This window comes from Schistocerca nitens, chromosome 8, assembly GCF_023898315.1.
Source record: "Schistocerca nitens isolate TAMUIC-IGC-003100 chromosome 8, iqSchNite1.1, whole genome shotgun sequence".
Lineage (NCBI taxonomy): Eukaryota > Metazoa > Arthropoda > Insecta > Orthoptera > Acrididae > Schistocerca > Schistocerca nitens.
The window spans coordinates 412867350-412886981 of NC_064621.1; positions in this window are offsets into that span (position 1 = coordinate 412867350).

Genomic DNA, 19632 nt, shown 5'->3' on the forward strand with positions numbered 1-19632 from the left:
TGAGTTCTTTTCATTGTTATTCTCACACTGTCTCTGAGATGTGGTTCCCTTCTCTAGAAAGTTGTTTTTCTCACACACTTTCTTATCTTCTGCCTGTGACATCGGTATGTGTACCTGGACTATTGTTTTTAGCGCTGGTTATCTGTCGAGTCCGATTAGAACAACACTATCGCTGAATTGTTCACAGTAACTCGCTCCCTGGCCTACCTTTCTACAACAGTTGAAACGCATCCACCATATTCTATCGAGTGAACTGGCGCAGTGGTTAGCACACTTGACTCGTATTTGGGAGGACGACGGTTCAAATCCCTCGTCCCGCGATCCACATTTAGGTTTTCCTTGATTTTCCTAAATCGGTTCAGGCAAATACCGGGATGGTTCCTTTGAAAGGGCATGGACTATTTCCTTCCCTAATCCGATGGGACTGATGACCACGCTGTTCGGTCCACTCCCCCAAATTAACCAACCAATCAGCAAATTCCTGGATGGTTTCTTTCAAAGGGCATGGTCGATCTCCTTCCCCATACTTCACACAGTCCGAGCTTTTGCTCCGTCTCTGGTGCCTTCCTTCAGTACTCTGGTTGACTCGTTTCCTCTTATACTACTGTCACTTTGACTACATATGAATGCAAGGAAAGTAAATAATTAAAGGAGTAACTGTAGTGAGAAATACTTATCTCCCTTAGGTTTTGCCCATCTCTGGGTAATTAGGTACATCTCTTTCGAAGGTAATTTTAAAAGTCCCACAATGTAGTGACGATAGCTATTCGTGTTCATCGTGTCACTTCGAGTTTCTCTGAACAGAGTTATTCGCGGAGGCGATCTCCAGTCATGTTCATAATGTGGCATCCGGTCACGTGGCTTGCGTGAACATTACCAGTTTATGTCCTCATTTCCTTTTTTTTTTTTTTTTCTCCGCGATGCCGGGAGGCTAAGTTCTATTTGTTACTCTGGAAGTCAGTTCGGTGGGGCCCACATTTAGCCAGGGTACTGCTGCTTTTGCTCCCACTGTTGACTTGAACCAAAGTGTTGATGACGTAGTCAGGCACCATTTAATTTTTTGACTTTTTACGTTGATATTTTATTAGTAGCGCATTACTAATTTTTGTGGATTCGTAAATAAACTTTATCTCAATTTCTAGGTGAGTCTTTCTGCACATTATTCCAAGTGGCCGGCTGGATTTGTAGAGGACTTTTTACGATGTGCTAACAGAGCGTTTCACCGTCCGAGCTCTCGTCGCATTAATGTTTGTATTTCACTTTCGACACAGCTGCGTGTTTCCTTTTTGTCCGATATTAGATTTTTCATTGTGGTTAGAGGCCATGTGTCATGAAGGATTCTTCAAAGTTTCTTGTTATCTCAGCCGTTTCATTTCAACTTTCTACCAGTGAAAATCATTCTTTTGGTGAACGTTATCGCTTCCAGTTATTTTTTTTCCAGTAAATTCCAGTTTAATGATGGTTTCTTTCTGGTCCCTGAACACATGGTGCCGAAGAGGGTTTAACAGTCAGTCGTACACGTCAGTCTGTGACTTCCGTCACCACTTTCTTGCTTTTATAGTGAATTACCTCTGTATTAACTTCACGACCTAATTGATTATTATCGTTGCGTTTCTTCGTGCAGCAGGAGCACGTGAAGCAAGCTAAGTACATTGTCACAGTGGGGATCATATCAGTCTTATCCCAGAGTTTTCGAAATTACTGTCGTGATTAAGGATACTGCTGACGCAAATTTGAGTACAGTGTAATATACAGCATGATTCTACTTTTCTTTTGGCGTAGTTACCTCTCGATTCTTGGACGAAGTAATTGCTCATTCAAATGTCAATATCATACTGATAACTTCTCTTGCATGCTGTCCCGCACCCAAACCGCGATCGTTGCAGTTATTTCTATGCTATAGATGAAAATATATTCCAGAGTTAACCTTATAGACAACTGTTCCGCTCGTTCCCTCATACCGTGCGGTCGGCCCATAACTGTTTTACAGTCTGATTCATAAAACTTCATGTTTTTCTAAATGTATTTATGGTATGTAAATATAAATTTTCTTTATGTCCAGTTTCTATGTGTGTAATCATTAGAATCAAGTAAATAGGATATTAAATGGAACTTTTTCTATTGAATCTATGTTAGGTAATCACTGTCCCAGATATGATTGATTTTGCAAAGCTTTCACATATTATTAATTTACTATGGTCTCGTCCTTTTTATAGGCCGCACCATCCTTAAGTTTTAAGTTACATATCTGAATGAGTGGGAAGCATTTATGACTGCCGTGAGGTCCACTTGGCACCAGACGCTGAAGACGACAAGTCTCGTCAGCACACGTGTTGAATCTTGCATAGTAACGCCATTTTTTACTGCTGTTGATATTACCCTACATTCGCCTGACCAGAAATCTTTGTCGTCTTTCCTTTTCACTCCACTGACCGTCACTATATCTAGACTGAAACTTTTTCATGTCCCTTTTCAAATTTCTAGCGTCCCTTCCACGATTCAACTTCCACCGTTTCGCGCTCCAACGTATAAAATATTAGCCTTTCGTTGATTATTAAATTTTTTTCTCACGGTTATACCCCCTTTGTGGTCTTCTGAATGTGGGACTAATGCGGAAACCTTTTCCAATGGAGAGATCTTCGTTATACGTCTTCACTTACAGGACACATGGCCGGCCGCGGTGGCCAAGCGGTTCTAGGCGCTTCAGTCCGGAACCGCGCGACTGCTACGGTCGCAGTTCGAATCCTGCCTCGGGCATGGATGTGTGTGATGTCCTTAGGTTAGTTAGGTTTAAGTAGTTCTAAGTACTAGGGGACTGATGACCTGAGGTGTTAAGCCCCATAGTGCTCAGAGCCATTTTTTGACACATGTCTGCAAATACATTGTGTTTTTAATAGAATGGTTTCCATCGCATCCTCACGCCGTTTGTCATTGCGGGTTCTTCAGCCTTTTAAGGGCCGTTTCCCACCTCAAGGTGAAGAGGGTGAAACGCGTATGTACTCGGTAGCAGCGATGGCGAGGCATGACAGAATCTGTGACCAGAGAGTTATTTATCGTTGCTAGTCTGCGCTTGACCGCGCGACAGTTCTGTTGTTGTACGTAGCGAGTCGCGAGAGCATGTAGTTCGTTCGTGCCAGTAGCGCGCGAGAGACAGTCGCAGTTGTGTGTGAGGAGTCGGCGGGCGTCGACATGGAGCTCTGGTCAAGGTTCAGGACGAGGTGTATTTTTGAATAAGGTAATGAAGCAGCATTGCGCTCATCTGATAATGTAATGTATCTTAACAGTAATTAATTTGTTCAAGAATCGCCCCAATAGTAATTTTGTTCTGAAAGCAATTTTTAAGAAAATAATCATTACAATTGAAACAATACTTCCTATGCTTTTCCTGCCAGAATCAATTTATCAGATTTGCACAGGGCCTAAGGTCAGCGCAGATGACCTTATAAAATTTATCAGGTTGATCATAACGTTAATTTTGTGGGGACTTAGCATTTTTGCACATTTTTGTTATCATTGAGTTTTGTTACTGTGGGAAGATGACATTTGGCTCCTATTTGCATTTTCATTCAATTCATATTATTTAAAAATAATTCCGGGGAGGTTACACTTAGCACAATGTCCATTCACATTTAAAATAGTTTCTTTCATTTTTGCGGGAAGATTACACTTAGTTCTATTCCCATTAACATTTAATAATATCTCATTTTCAATATTCTCCGGGGAGGTTACACTTGGCGACATCCGGTCCAGGATCGTATTTCGTTGAGAATCTTCTGAGAAGTAGTTAGATATCTGCTATTATTAACTAAAATATAATTAGCATTTGGCGCAACGCTTTTACTAATTTTATGACTTTCTTTCCTTAGATCATCGGCAATTCATTGCTCTGTTGTATTTGTGTTTGTTGCTTTTTGCATTGTGCTTATTTCATTAAGTGAATAACTGTGTCTATTGTAAAAATGCCGCGAAAGACTGTGAATAGTGTATCGCGAAGTATAATGAATGAAATTACCGACTTAAAGAACTTCACCAACAGTACTTGTGACACGCAGTGTAATGATGACAATCCTGCGTTCACTGACAATCAGTGCGTTCCAACCACTCATGATGATTTTTGTCTTAATGATGAACAAACGAACTCGGTTATGTCCTCTGTTGATTTGACGACAATTGATGACGCGGGGCGCCCTATTGTAATGAGCGCTGCCCAGCTTAACACAACCGGTTTACTAAATTCACGTGACGAACAGACAAATTTGTCTAATGAAAATGAACAGGATACACAAAGTAGTACGGATTTATTTAATTCCGAAATAGTGACTGACAGTGCACATTTGACTGGCAAACCTTTTTGTAAATTTCAGAATAACCAATTGGTTACAGAAAGCGAGATAATTCCAGATCCATCATTAAACAGCACAGAGAATAGAAATGCTAATTTTGGGTTGGATCAAATTATGGCATTTTTTAAACAATTGGATAAAAAATTAGACAATAATAATGAAAAATAAGACAGTCTTAATAAGATCTCAAACAACAACTTAGTGAACAGAACGAACAGTTAAATGAAAAATTAGACAACAATTCCAGACAGTTAAATGAAAAATTAGACAACAATTCTAGGCAGCTTAGTGAACAAATTAGAGCCGTTGCCGCGCAGTGCCATGATACTAAGGAACAATTACGCGAGGAAATTGAGGCTTGTTCAAATAAAAAAAAAAAATAGCGAAGAAATTAGGTCTGTTGCTCAGGAATTAAGTGAAATGCAAACAGCTGCAACAGCAACACTTAGAAACGAAATTAGCAGAGTCGCTAAACAATGCTCTGAAAAAGCTACACAATTACGTGACGAGTTTAAACTAATGACAGCAGAACTTTCGCGCACAATGGACGAAAAGATTGATGCGAAATTCGACCAACAGAACACTCAAATTGACGAACGTTTTAGTCTTCACATACAAAACAGTGATACGCGTTTCCGCAAATTTATTCAGGATCAAAATAAAGTAAAACGTCAAGTCATGGAAACAATCACTGCACAGAGACAGGAAGACAAACGTAAATTGTTCGCGAAAGCCAAGACATACGTAGACAACAATATTGCTACAGTGTCCGACGAAATTAATACCATCAAACAGTTGAACACAGAATTACGTGATGAAATTTACGATTTGAAATCAAAAACAGATACACACACAGCAGATATTCAGACAGTGACAGACAGATTTGAACAATTAGAACTAACACAGGATTGCGATGTCATCAAAGCTGACGTTAAAAAATTGAACGAAACCACACGTAAATTACAAAAACAGATTAATACTTCTGACACTAAAAACGATGATCAGGTAAAAATGCTGACTGAAAAATATGATGAATTGGCCAGTCGTATTGACGTTATCGAAAGTACCAATGACAATAAATCAGACGATACTGCACCGATTTCATTTAACCAAACACCTGCATTCCAAAATTTACAGCAGACAATTAATGAGATCGATTCGTCTAATAACACGTTGCGTGGAAAATTGTCAAGTTTACAGCAAGAAGTAACAGAGATGAGAAATATTTCAGTTAATAACGCATCACAGCAGACGCCACTTTGCGAACAATTGTCAGACTCACGCAGCGCGTATAATTTGAGTAATTTACAGAGAGTACGGGATTTAGATTCAGAAATGACACAGACAAACAGATTCTCACACAAACCTGAACGTGTTCTCAAATTCAGTGACGAGAACATTGATTATAAGCAATTTGCATTTGTAAAAAAATCTAAGGAATTTAATAATGACAGAGCACAGATACACGATTTGAAATGGATACGTCGATTTATTTTTGTACTTTCAATAGCATTGCCTGTAATGAAGAAACAACAATTAGCATGGATACAGCAATTTATTTCTGAATTTTTACCGCCATTGCCTATAACACGAAAGCTGAAAATTATTTGCAGTGCGTAATTGACCTCAGGGGTATCAGACCGCATCGTCATAATTTAAAATGCGCCAACGTTTCGGCCAGCGTTGCAGCTAGCCTTCATCAGGGCCTTACGTTAACTGCTAAATGAACACACTTGGTTCCTTAAATAGCTGCACGAGAAAACCGTGTCGTTACTTGATTGGCTGTAAAAGGAGGAGGGGGAGGGGTGAAAGGTATGTTTTATTGGTGTTTCCTTTATTAACTGTCATTGGCTGAAATAGCTGTTTTCTATTGGTCTTTATATTAATCCACCCCATAGGAGGAGACGGACGAATAGCGAACAGGTGATGGCTGTGACGTCACACTGTTTCCATGCTGTCCAGGAGCCGGCTGCGGCGTGCCATTGCTTTGTGTACTCGCGACCACTACTGCGGCTCTCCGCGTGTCTGCATGGGCCGCCACGGCTCTGCCGCCGCTCCGTAGCCCTGCTATTGCAGGCAGCCAAGACCTCGGAAGCTTGTACCCGTCCTCTCTATTCATGTTGGCGGGTCTTTTGGCTATTTCTATCGCCTCTCTGATCTTTCTTTTGAAAGTGAGAGGCTGTTTCGCCAGGACGCGGGCTTCTTGAAAAAATATTGGTTTCCCGCACTCGTCTCGGTGTTCCGCCACTGCTGACTTAGTGTGTTGTTTCAGGCGGATATATCTTTCATGTTCCGAGAGCCTTGTGCTAATCGGACGTCCCGTCTCACCTATGTAGACTAATCCACACGCACAACCACACGAAATTGGTTGTGCGTGTGGATTAGTCTACATAGGTGAGACGGGACGTCCGATTAGCACAAGGCTCTCGGAACATGAAAGATATATCTGCCTGAAACAACACACTAAGTCAGCAGTGGCGGAACACCGAGACGAGTGCGGGAAACCAATATTTTTTCAAGAAGCCCGCGTCCTGGCGAAACAGCCTCTCACTTTCAAAAGAAAGATCAGAGAGGCGATAGAAATAGCCAAAAGACCCGCCAACATGAATAGAGAGGACGGGTACAAGCTTCCGAGGTCTTGGCTGCCTGCAATAGCAGGGCTACGGAGCGGCGGCAGAGCCGTGGCGGCCCATGCAGACACGCGGAGAGCCGCAGTAGTGGTCGCGAGTACACAAAGCAATGGCACGCCGCAGCCGGCTCCTGGACAGCATGGAAACAGTGTGACGTCACAGCCATCACCTGTTCGCTATTCGTCCGTCTCCTCCTATGGGGTGGATTAATATAAAGACCAATAGAAAGCAGCTATTTCAGCCAATGACAGTTAATAAAGGAAACACCAATAAAGCATACCTTTCACCCCTCCTCCTCCTCCTTTTACAGCCAATCAAGTAACGACACGGTTTTCTCGTGCAGCTATTTAAGGAACCAAGTGTGTTCATTTAGCAGTTAACGTAAGGCCCTGATGAAGGCTAGCTGCAACGCTGGCCGAAACGTTGGCGCATTTTAAATTATGACGATGCGGTCTGATACCCTGAAGAATTTCATTGAAGAAGACAACGGCCGCGGAAGCCTACGCTTATATTTGACCTCAGAGGATTCATTACGCTTTAATGAATATGTGCCGTAGCGTGCATAGGGCCCCAAGCTGTAGTAGTGCTGTTTCATCTTTAGTTTTCTGCACTGCTGCCTTCTCTTCTACTATCCGTTATATCTATTAAAACAGCTCTACAACTATCGCTCTATCTAGTATTAAGAATGACTAATGAAAACCCGATAAGACGAGTTTTTACCGAAAGTGACAATTTTTCATCAGATGCTGCAGGAACGACAACCACCAGAAATTTAATATCCGAGAAAATTTTTTAATCATCAGTATGTACAAAATTTTCAGTAGTCGCAACCACATTTTTGGTAACAATAGACGTTTTTCACCACAACAGCATGAAAGTCAGCCGGTTAGAATACCTAACCAACAATGTAATGCACAAGGTCAACCAAACTTTAATGTTACGCCGCGTGCACGTATAGTCTCAGCTACAACAAATAGTAACGCACGCCAGCAAAGAAATGAGTACCTACAGAAGACACACTATTTCAACTCCTATCGCACTGCACCGTATAGAAATGACTATCATGATAAACGTAAAAATAATGAGCACAATTTTTCAGCGTACATTAAATAACAGTCGATTTTTTCAGCAGCAAGAACATCAGCAACAACATATTATCATGAATGAAGCAGACAATAGGTGTCATTCATAGCGTAATACGTCTGGAAGAAGTAATAGAACAGTTCAAATAGTAGAAATGCCACAACATCCTCCTGATAATAATAACACGTCAGATAGAATCTGACTAGATACTGTACAGGTCGCATCTTCTGAAACTTCCCCTTTGAATAATTTTACAGGACTGTGCTTAACCTGACGCACAATATTTTTTAGCGCAACGCAATCTGACTTTCCACACACAATATTTTGTTAACGCAACGCAATCTGACTTTCAAAATTCTCTACAAGAGAATGGCCCTGACTAACATTAAACTATACGTCTCACAAATCACTTACCTCACCAAAAATCTTCGCTGCTCAAGCTACTGCAATACAGCGAGCGCCACTACTGCCAGCTAAATAAAAGATTCAAACTATGGAAGGCACTAACTACTGATAGGGATAGTTAGCAAATGAAAGATATTAATAGAGAACAAACAATGTATTTACCTTGATATCATGACAAATTACAAAACTCCGCCATCTCTCTCCCCACATCCACCACTGCTGGCGGCTCACCTCCAACTGCCCAACGCTACGCGCTGTTCACAGCCAGCTGCCTAACACTACAATGGTTGAGTATTACAACAATGCAAAGCAGCCACAGACTGCACACGGCACAGCCGGTGATTTTCATACTGAGGTGGCGTTACCAATAAAAAAACCTAAACAGCCTACTTACATAGCCCCCATGCTCCCCACAAAAAATTTTACAAATTTTGTTGGGCACTGGCCAATACATATTTGTTAAAATTTTTCATAATCGTAATTACAATAACAAAGAAATCAAATGCACACACTTATTGATACAATGTTGGTCAAAAGCTAAAATTTTCTCACAGTCCATAAAGACAGTCCTGATCATTCATCACATTGCAGTGTTTTTCTCAAAGTCTGAGCAGTAAAAGAAAATGCACACGGAAGTAGTGGATTTCCCTGCAGTCTTGAAGAAGTATCGTTGTCCTTCCAACGGAAAGACAGTGCTGACTCTTGACATGCTGACAGGTAATGGGCCACAACAGAGCAAACCCACAGCGGAGTCAGTCGAAGTTTTGAAGAGTATTGGTGGGTAGGTCATCACAGAGCAGACCCACTGTAGTCCTGGTAGAGGTTACGGTATTGGTGGGCCACCAGAGGTGCAGACCCACTGTAGTCCTTTTAGAGATGGCTAGCAGCCATCTGTTATGACTGTGCAGGTACACAATCACCATTGAAGAGTCTTGCGGATAATATAGCAAGTCCATAACCACCACTTGTGCACTCACAAAGTTTTTGGAATTGTCCTTAGAACCAGCAATGCTGTTATCCAGTCCCTTGCTGAATTATTAACACACGTGCAAACACTAACAGTCCCTACTTGTCACATATTGTCCATATATTATGACCAACAAAAACGTGTGCAGTGAAATGTAACTTACAAGTTACTTAATTTGATGACCTGGTGTCAATTACAATTTTATAACATAAGAATACAATAACAACGGTATAAAATACATCATTAAAAACATAATAATACAGATAACATTTGTAGGAATAGGGGCTTTACAAAAGAATAGAAATAAACAAATACATCAGTGTTACAAAAATAATGACATAAGTACATATATAAAGATCAGAATAACATTTGGAATATCAACTTCCACATGAGCATTAAAACAAAACAGAACAAATACTGTTTAAACATGTTTACAAAGTAAATAACATGGTATTAGAAAAATTCTACAACATAGGTCTTATCAGATAAACAACTAAAGACAGGAAGTACACAAATACACAAGGGAACACAAACACATAGTGGGATAACACAAGGAAAGGACAGGGTTTCTTTTACTGCAGTATCTTGCGAACAAAACTTTTTTTGTTCTTGGAGATCTCCCTTCGTTCCTCATTATTTCCAAAAGTCCTATCTGTACCTCTTTTCTGTATTCCAACCATAATTCTTTCAAAATAAATATGGCTCATTGTACAATACTCATTTTGGCCCTATCTGTTTCTTGCGGCTTCTCAATGCATTTCTTCCAATTCATCATAGTTAGTTTCTTATATAGTCTACCCCCTCTTAAGCTAACTTAAATCTACTGAGCTCAGATATATATACCAAGGGACGAGGCAATGCAGCATCACATAAAACAATAAACATCAATGACAAATATTTCAAACTGGCAAAGCAAGCTACAGTAAATCTAAATTACCAAGCAATTCAACATTACAACTAATATGAGGCAATGCGCAGCAAACAATAAAATAATCATTAGTAAAACTGGCTTAACAGCGTAATACAAAGTCAAATTCAGTAACATTATGCCTGGCAAACAGCAGAAGCAAAAGCAATAAATTATATCTAAACATGACAACGCTCAAGCAGAAAAATATTACAGTAAAGACAACAATGCAGATAAGGGAAATGTATAATCACATCTTAATGTCTAAGTAATTAAAGTGGTGCACCACAAAAAGTTATTCTACCAAAAAAATTACCCAGTAGTTGAAAAGAAAATTCCGTATGCAATTCCTGTGAAGTGAAATTTTTTTTTTATGCTCCTTCGTTTTTTTTTTTTTATTTACTCGATCTGTAGACAGAAAATATTTATATTAGTACATCTATAAAATTTTATTTTAACCAGTGCTGCAGTGCAGCTAGAAACTAGATATTAAACAAAATGGGCAAAGCAAGGCGTGAAACGTCATTCACTAGCCATATGGCATTTCTCTCAATTAGCACGACAATAGCCGTGAAATGTTTCTCATCGTTTTCAAGTTCGACCCTGTCGTTTTTGCGATGCTCTCTACAAAGGAAGGTTAATGGCCTCCCTTTTTTTTTCTACCTGTGCCGCTGAAAAAGGGGCTCGCAATAATGGCCCTTTTTTTTTTGTTTTTTGTTTTGGGCGTCTGACACAGCTGTGTGCCCGCGACGCATTACGTGCAGGTGGTCACTTAACTTTCGTACGGAAATATTTACGACAGCAGTTTCCGCTACAATGGCAGTCTTAAATAAAAATATTTCACAGGTCAAGAATTAGCGTTGCAAACCTGTAAAAACAAAATCCCATGAATATAACAGTGTCCAAAAAATTTTCGTCGGCATTGTGATACATTCACGCATTTACACACATTTCATAATTCTAAAAGTACGATTCTCGGTTTCCAACATACGTCTTCACAAGGCAGAGTTCCTAACCGCTACTCATTACTCCTTACCTTATTACACATATACAAATTCGTCGACGCTTCTTCAATACTTCATCATTAGATACATAGCATAATCAAATTCTTCATATAACATTAGCTTACTAATCATAAACATACCTCAACAACATAATACACATCGTCGTCGTAAAAAATAACATCATAACACCTCAGTCAAATCTAAAAATCGTCGTAGCTTCCTCCAATAGTTTCAAAACCTAAAAAAAATTCTCTGCTCATTTCAAAAGTGTCATCTGCCTCAAACGTACTTTAAAATCATGATTCCATACCAAACACATCATTCAAAGCTCACATTGTATCACAATGGTTCCGAAAAAATATGAACAGTTTACAAAGTACAGACAAAATACAATTTCATACGTATGAAGTTATTCAACTGTGTAATTACGTAAACATCTGTCACTGACGTAGTAAAAAAAATGTTTGTCTCTCTCAGTTAAATGATCTGATAGCTGTGTAATACTGTGTTGGAGAAATATGGTACCGATGTGTAAAGTTGTATAAGCAAATACCATATTAGCTAGGGTTCCTTGTGGTTGCCACACACATGGTACACAAAGTAAGCGTGTACCCCCCTGAGGATTAATGTAATTATACTTTCAGGTGTTACAGATTACAGCAATGGAATGAAATGTATCATGGAAAACTTTCTTTGTAATTCAAAACTCTTTAAAAATAAATGTTTTAAGTACAAAATTAATCACTCAAATACGTGTACTGTAGCGCTAAACTGTGCGTCTTGTTGTAAGATAATCTCTGTGAAAGTGTCGTAGTTATCGTCCTCCAAAAGCTAAGTTCTGCAGAAGTCAATGTACTTACCTCATGATACACAAAAGTGAAATGCTTTGCGTATAGATATCTTAGTTATTACGCTTATTGTTGTGATGAAGAAAGTACTGTGCTGTAACGTATTGTTGTGCTACGGAAAAGGCTGCCTCATTGTTGCTATACCACAAAAGTTACTACTAAAACATGTTTTACTTTCCAGAAGAATTCAGAAAAACTGTGCAGATATAAAACAGATACACCGCAAAAGCAACAAGGTGAATTGTGTCACACATTAGTAGCGTCGTGATATAGTCGTGTAGCTGTCAAATAAACTAACCACTGTGTCACCTGGTATCTCTCAGAAAGCACTTTAAATTCAGAATGCATTTTCAAATAAACCAAAATGTTGCATTAAAATCTCAAGTTAAAAAAGCACATTATCTCTCAATAAACGGTTTTACGTGTGAAATGTGGTGTAAACCTTTGCTCTTCCTAGTATGCAGAGTTTCAACTTTAACGCAATTGTCAAGTAGTATACGTCGGTAAAGAATACTGGAATTTTTTTTCTCAAGGTTAGCGCTATGTTATTTTTCTCGGAGCCAGCCGGCGCAGGTGTCTGCCTGCGGTGCGGGTCATTGTCTGTCTCTCCACTGGCGCGCGTCGCTAATGGGATTCGGAGACCGAACCTCCACAAATTCGCCTTGCCGAGAGGGCCCAGCTCTGTTAGAATCCCGCCAGTTCTGATGCAATTCAGGTCTGTCGTTATGTCGGTAGTTTACATAGTTTCTTGTTTGTCGGTCATGTGGTGGAGAATCTCTCCCGGAATCGCAACTGCGCGCCGAACCGTCGCGTCTGAAGTCATTCTGCCACCCTTGATAATAATAATTGTTTTGGTTCCCATATTGTCTGTTTCTATGATTGTCTCTGTCATAGTCATTACTATGGAAATGCGATCTTTCTCTGTAACTATTATTCTGCCAACGGTTGTCATAAGGGTGGTGTCTGTTTTGGTCACGATTTGTGTTGTGAGAGTAGCCTTGTCGTGTCCATTTATTATTTCTGTCGTCACGGAATTGTGACGGATGTGACCTGTAGTGATTGTTTTCCTGTTTTCGCATCCCGCGACTGTCAGTGTCAATTTCCAGTTCTTGTAACAGTCCCTGAAAAGCTTCAATGTCGTCTTTACAACGTCCTGCTAAAATAATATGCCGTAAATGTTCAGGTAATTTCATTAAGCAAATGCGGATGAGTTCTGAAGGGCTGTATGGGTTTGAAAGATACTGATTCTTATGCAACATGTCTTCAAAATATTTCACAAGACTGGAGAATTCAGATTGTTCGAAATGTTTCATCATTATGATGCCATGTTTTACTCGGTCTTGTGTGGCTTGAGACCAGTATGCGGAGAGGAAGGCATGGTAAAATTCTCCTTCACTGTGGCAATCGTGAATGACCGATCGCATTCTTACAGCTGGTTCATTCTCTAAGTAGCCACACATAAATTCTAATCTGTGTTCTAACGACCAGTTGGGAGGAAAACTATGAGAGAATTGATGGAGCCATGCTTGTGGATGAATGTCGTTGGCAGAATTCTTAAATGTTTTAAATTTACGTGTAGTAATGAACAGCTTATAGTCAAAGTCATCATGTCGGCGAGTCGCATATCGGTCATTGTTACGTCGTGTCGGCGGTTCCATCTCAAAATTCGGTGTGCCTTGCCAATTTCTTTCATAATTTCCGAAGTGTCTTGTGTTATTATTTTGTGGTTGTTCCGTATTTCTATGTCCCTCTTCCCGTGTTGGGGCGCGAGTGTCCTCTGAAATACGTAATTCTTGTATTACCTGTGTCAGCTGATCTTGTACTTCGCGGATTTCTCTTTGGTGTTGCGTATTAATTTGATTTTGATTTTGTTTGAATTTTCTAATTTGTTCATACTCTTCTGTGTCAGTGAAGGCTACAGGTGTTGTATCATTCAGATCATCATCTACCCTCGTAGATAAGTTAGTGAACTGATCTGAAAGTTCGGCTACTTTATCCGATAATGTACTTATTTCCTCAGTGTGTTTTTCTGCTGTGTCTTTTAAGTTTTCCTGGGTTTTTGCAAGTTGCGTAACCGAATCGGTAGATGCAACTGAGTCAAATTTAGCTTGCAAGGTCTCATGATTTTCATGAACAGTAGTTTGCAGTTCTTTTATGGCTGCTTCGTGATTCTGTAGTGCATTTTCATGCCGCGAAAAAATAGGTTGGAAATGTTCACAAATTTGTGTTTTTACGTCATTACAGACTTTTTGACATTTCGATTCAATGTGATGTAACTCATTAGTTAAATCCTCACGTGTTTGTTCAAGTGTGGTATCTAACTTTTTAAGATTTTGTTCCACTGTGTCTAACTTTTGAAGATTTTGTTCCATTGTGTCTAACTTTTGAAGATTTTGTTCCATTGTGTCTAACTTTTGAAGATTTTGTCCCATTTGTTTCATTTCTCTCTGATTTTGTTCCATTTGTTGCATTAATTGCAATAATAATGTATTAGTGTCTGGAATCTGTTTCTCTATGCTTTTTGGCAGTGCATTTTCACCGGCAACATTCACATTTTGACAAGCAGAAAATGTGTCTTGACTTATTTGAGAAAACGGTGAGGATCCAAAACCTGAATCTACAGTATTTGTGAGATCGTCTCGTGTCATTTCGGATTCCTGAGCCGAGCTATTGCCGACCGATCGATCGATAATGCTTCCCTGTTCTCTAATTGTTTCGCTGTCTACACCATTGTTTGCAACCCGCTCCATCTCCCTATGCGCAATTACCAAATTACTACTTTTAACATTAGTTAATTCATTACTCTGCGGCGCTAACATACTGCTTTCGTCTTCGCTGTCGTTTCTCAATTTACTTTGGAGCCTAGTGTTACGCTTTTCACACGCCATTATTGTCACAGTATTTCACACGACAACACAGAAAAAACACAATTTGAAGAGCAAAAATAAGAGAACACATTAACATAACACTGAAAATAATATCTAGTTAATTGCAGCTGCGAAATACTTGGTGCAAATCTACATGCATGCCACAACTATTTTACTATACAACACTGAAAAACTACAACTACAATGGAGATTCTCTCTACAATTACGCGCTAGCAATAAACAAAATCTACACTAATTATACAAACTACAAGAAAAAATCAGAAGATTCCAGTGAGGTGTCCTAGGCTAAGGGTCGACATATGAAACGTCCCCTTTTAACAATTTTACAGGACTGTGCTTAACCTGACGCACAATATTTTTTAGCGCAACGCAATCTGACTTTCCACACACAATATTTTGTTAACGCAACGCAATCTGACTTTCAAAATTCTCTACAAGAGAATGGCCCTGACTAACATTAAACTATACGTCTCACAAATCACTTACCTCACCAAAAATCTTCGCTGCTCAAGCTACTGCAATACAGCGAGCGCCACTACTGCCAGCTAAATAAAAGATTCAAACTATGGAAGGCACTAACTACTGATAGGGATAGTTAGCAAATGAAAGATATTAATAGAGAACAAACAATGTATTTACCTTGATATCATGACAAATTACAAAACTCCGCCATCTCTCTCCCCACATCCACCACTGCTGGCGGCTCACCTCCAACTGCCCAACGCTACGCGCTGTTCACAGCCAGCTGCCTAACACTACAATGGTTGAGTATTACAACAATGCAAAGCAGCCACAGACTGCACACGGCACAGCCGGTGATTTTCATACTGAGGTGGCGTTACCAATAAAAAAACCTAAACAGCCTACTTACACTTCCAATAACACAAGCACTAGTTTAGACACGCAGAATGTTGTTCACGAAAATGTTATTACTTTTGACGACATCAGAGACACTCTTTTACAGGAAAGACCAGTTGTTCAGAAAACCATTTCACATCCTGTCATGGAAATTAAAATAGGTTCATCGAAATTTTCAGCAGTAATCGATTCTGGATCACCTATGTCAGTTATAAATGAGGAGACTTTCAACGAGTGTAACAAAGAGAATACATATCCTACATTACCATTAGGCAAAACGAAAGTGAAAGGAGCAGTATCGAGTAAAGGTGTAGACATTAAATTACAGACGCATTTATCATTTTGTATTGCAGGTCATACTTTTCACTCAAATTTTTGGATTGTTCCTTTATTGACAACAGACGTTATTTTAGGTACGAATTTTCTGGTACAACACGACGCAGTTATTGATTTTCAGAATTCTTATTTAATGTTAAAGGATGAAAATGTACAACTTGCTTTAGAATTTCAGCACTCACTACCTGCGGAAGAACAAACAAACAACCGCACAGAGGTCATTTCCGTATCACGTAACATAGACTGTAATCCCACATTGTTCACTGACACGTACGTACATAACTATAATACTCCAGACGAAGCTGACTACGACTTAATGCAGATGATTTCTGATAAGGTAAAACAAAGTAGTGCAAATACAGACGACGAACGCACGCAACTACACAAAATTCTTTTACAGCAAGCTCCAGTTTTCGACAACATTCCTGGTACTATGTCCGGTTTTATGTATGAATTTCAAGTTAAACAGCACGATACATTTAAAGCAAAGCATTATCCCATTCCATATATCCATAGAGAACAAGTTAAGAAAGAATTGCAAGATATGCTCGACCAAGGAATTACTGAACCGGCAGTTAGTCCGTACATAAACCCGCTGCATATTGTTAAGAAAAAAGATGGCTCACTTCGCCTTGTACTTGATTCGCGTCACATCAATGACATTATTATCAATGAAACAGATCGACCACAGACATTAGAGGAACTTCTACAGAAATTTCATGGTACGGCTATTTATTCCACACTAGATTTTAAATCGGGATTTTGGCAAATTCAACTTCATCCCAATTGCAGAAAGTACACAGCATTTCTCTGTTTTGGCGACTGTTATCAATTTTGTAAATTACCATTCGGTTTAACTATTTCTTCTGCAGCTTTTATTCGCGGTTTGAACACTATACTTCTGACAGAACTTAAAGACAGAATCACGACGTACGTAGACGACATTCTTATCACAGAAGCTAACTGGTCTGAACACAATATGATTCTAGAACAACTGTTGCAAACTTTTCATGCACAAGGACTCACAGTTAGTCTCAGTAAATCGCATTTTGGTAAAACTTCTATAAAATTTCTTGGACACGTAATTTCAGCGGAAGGCATTGCGCCTGATCCGGAAAAACTTCAAGCTCTACGTGACATTACTGTTCCTACGACGAAGAACCAACTACGCAGTTTTTTGGGCGTAATTAACTTTTTTCGTAAATTTATTCATCATTCTGCTTTAGATACACCTAGATTATGCCAATTGACTGGTAAAAACACTATTTGGTCTTGAGATAAGCAAGCACACTCTGAATTTGTGAACCTGAGAGAAGCCTTGTTGAATGCTCCACTTTTATCGCACCCAGATCTTATCAGAAATTTTTCCATTGCCACCGACAGTTCCAACACAGCTTTAGGCGTACATATTTTTCAGGAAATTGAAAAAGATGGTTGTACAGTAATTAAAAACATCGCATTTGCAAGTCGCATTCTGTCGCCTGCTGAACGAAATTATTCTGTTACAGAACTGGAAAGGTTATGTGTTGTATGGGATTTTACGAGATTTCGGCACTTTCTTTATGGCAGACATACCACCGTCTACACAGATCACAGAGCGATACAATTCTTACTTTCGGCTAAATTCACTCAAGACAGATTAAGCAGATGGAAGATTTATTTACAGGAATTTAATTTCACAATTGTTCACATTCCCGGCACACAAAGTGTTGTAGCAGACGCACTATCTCGTTCTCTCAGCAATAATCAGCAAGACATCGCAACCAACTTCTGCAAAGCAAATTTCAGCGTCATGTACATTCAGCAAGTTGCATTTGAAGATTTTATTTCGTCGTCATTACAGGACATAGCATAAGAGCAAAGTAAAGACAATGTGTGGAAAGAAATTAAACACTTTTGGCAAAATAAGAAAAATGTTACGATTAGAAACCATTACACTGTACGCAATGACATCCTATTTCGTCGCTCTCATCCTGACAGCAATAATTGGTTATTATGCATTCCTGACGAACTGGTTAACAAATTAATCTGGTACACTCATTTAAGTTACGCACATTACGGAGCTAGAAAATGTTTTCTTATATTGAGTCAGAATTGTTATTTTACCAGCATGGAGAAACGTATACGTCGAGTTTTAGCGTCATGTAAAATTTGCCTGAAAGCTAAGTCAGACACCACTTCACATATTCCTCCATTATATCCCATTGTACCTGTTAAATTTAGACATATGGCCGCTGTAGACATTTTTGGTCCGATTCCGAGAACTAACAGAGGTTTTTTCTACATCTTTGTCGCTGTTGAACTCACTTCAAAATTTGTTACTTTCACTCCGTTACGCAAAGCTACTGCTAAAACTGTTTCGAAAGCATTTGTAAAACATTGTCTATTTCATGAAGGGCATGTGATGAGAGTAATTTCCGATAATGGATCACAATTTCGTTCTGCTATATGGACACGCATGTTACGAGTTAGAAACATTTCTCCGATCTATGTATCCAAGTACCATGCTTCTTCGAACACCTGTGAACGATTAATGAAAGAAATTGGTAAACTGTGTAGAATATACTGCCACAAAAGACATATTGATTGGGACACACACATATTCTCATTCCAAGATGTAATTAATTCCATACCAAATGAATCCACTATGCTATCTCCGTCTGTTATACTGAAAAACGTTGAACAACCTCACAAAATTACATAATTAGTAAACTTCCCTACATCTCGTCGACTACGACACCATGAAATAATTGACATTGCACTGAACAACATCAAACGTGCCGCAGAGCGCCGGAGAAGACAGCAAAAACAGGTTTGTACACGCCGAGACTTTCACATTGGACAGAAGATATTAGTACGTACACACTATTTATCCAGCAGAATAAAAGGTAAGTGCAGTAAATTTGAACTTCTATACGCAGGTCCATATCGGATTCGCAGCATTCCTCACCCCAATGTTGTACACGTCGAAACTCTGAGAAGCAAAAAAAGTAAAGGGAACCACCATGTCTCTAACATTAAACCCTTTATTGAGTGAAGACACTTTATGATTTAACATGCTATGATGCCATTTACACATTTTATGACTATTTCTGCAATTATATTCACATGACTACCTACTGATGATTATCGTATTTTTTCTTGGCAAGTGCCCGGCAAGGTAAGGTTAGCAGGTCGCTCTTCTTGTCGTTACACATCAGACCGTGCATATTTTTCCAGATGAACTTACACATTTTATGACCACTTATGCAATTATATTTATATGACTACTTACTGATGATTATCGTATTTTTTCTTGGCAAGTGCCCGGCAAGGTAAGGTTAGCAGGTCGCTCTTCTTGTCGTTACACATCAGACCGTGCAT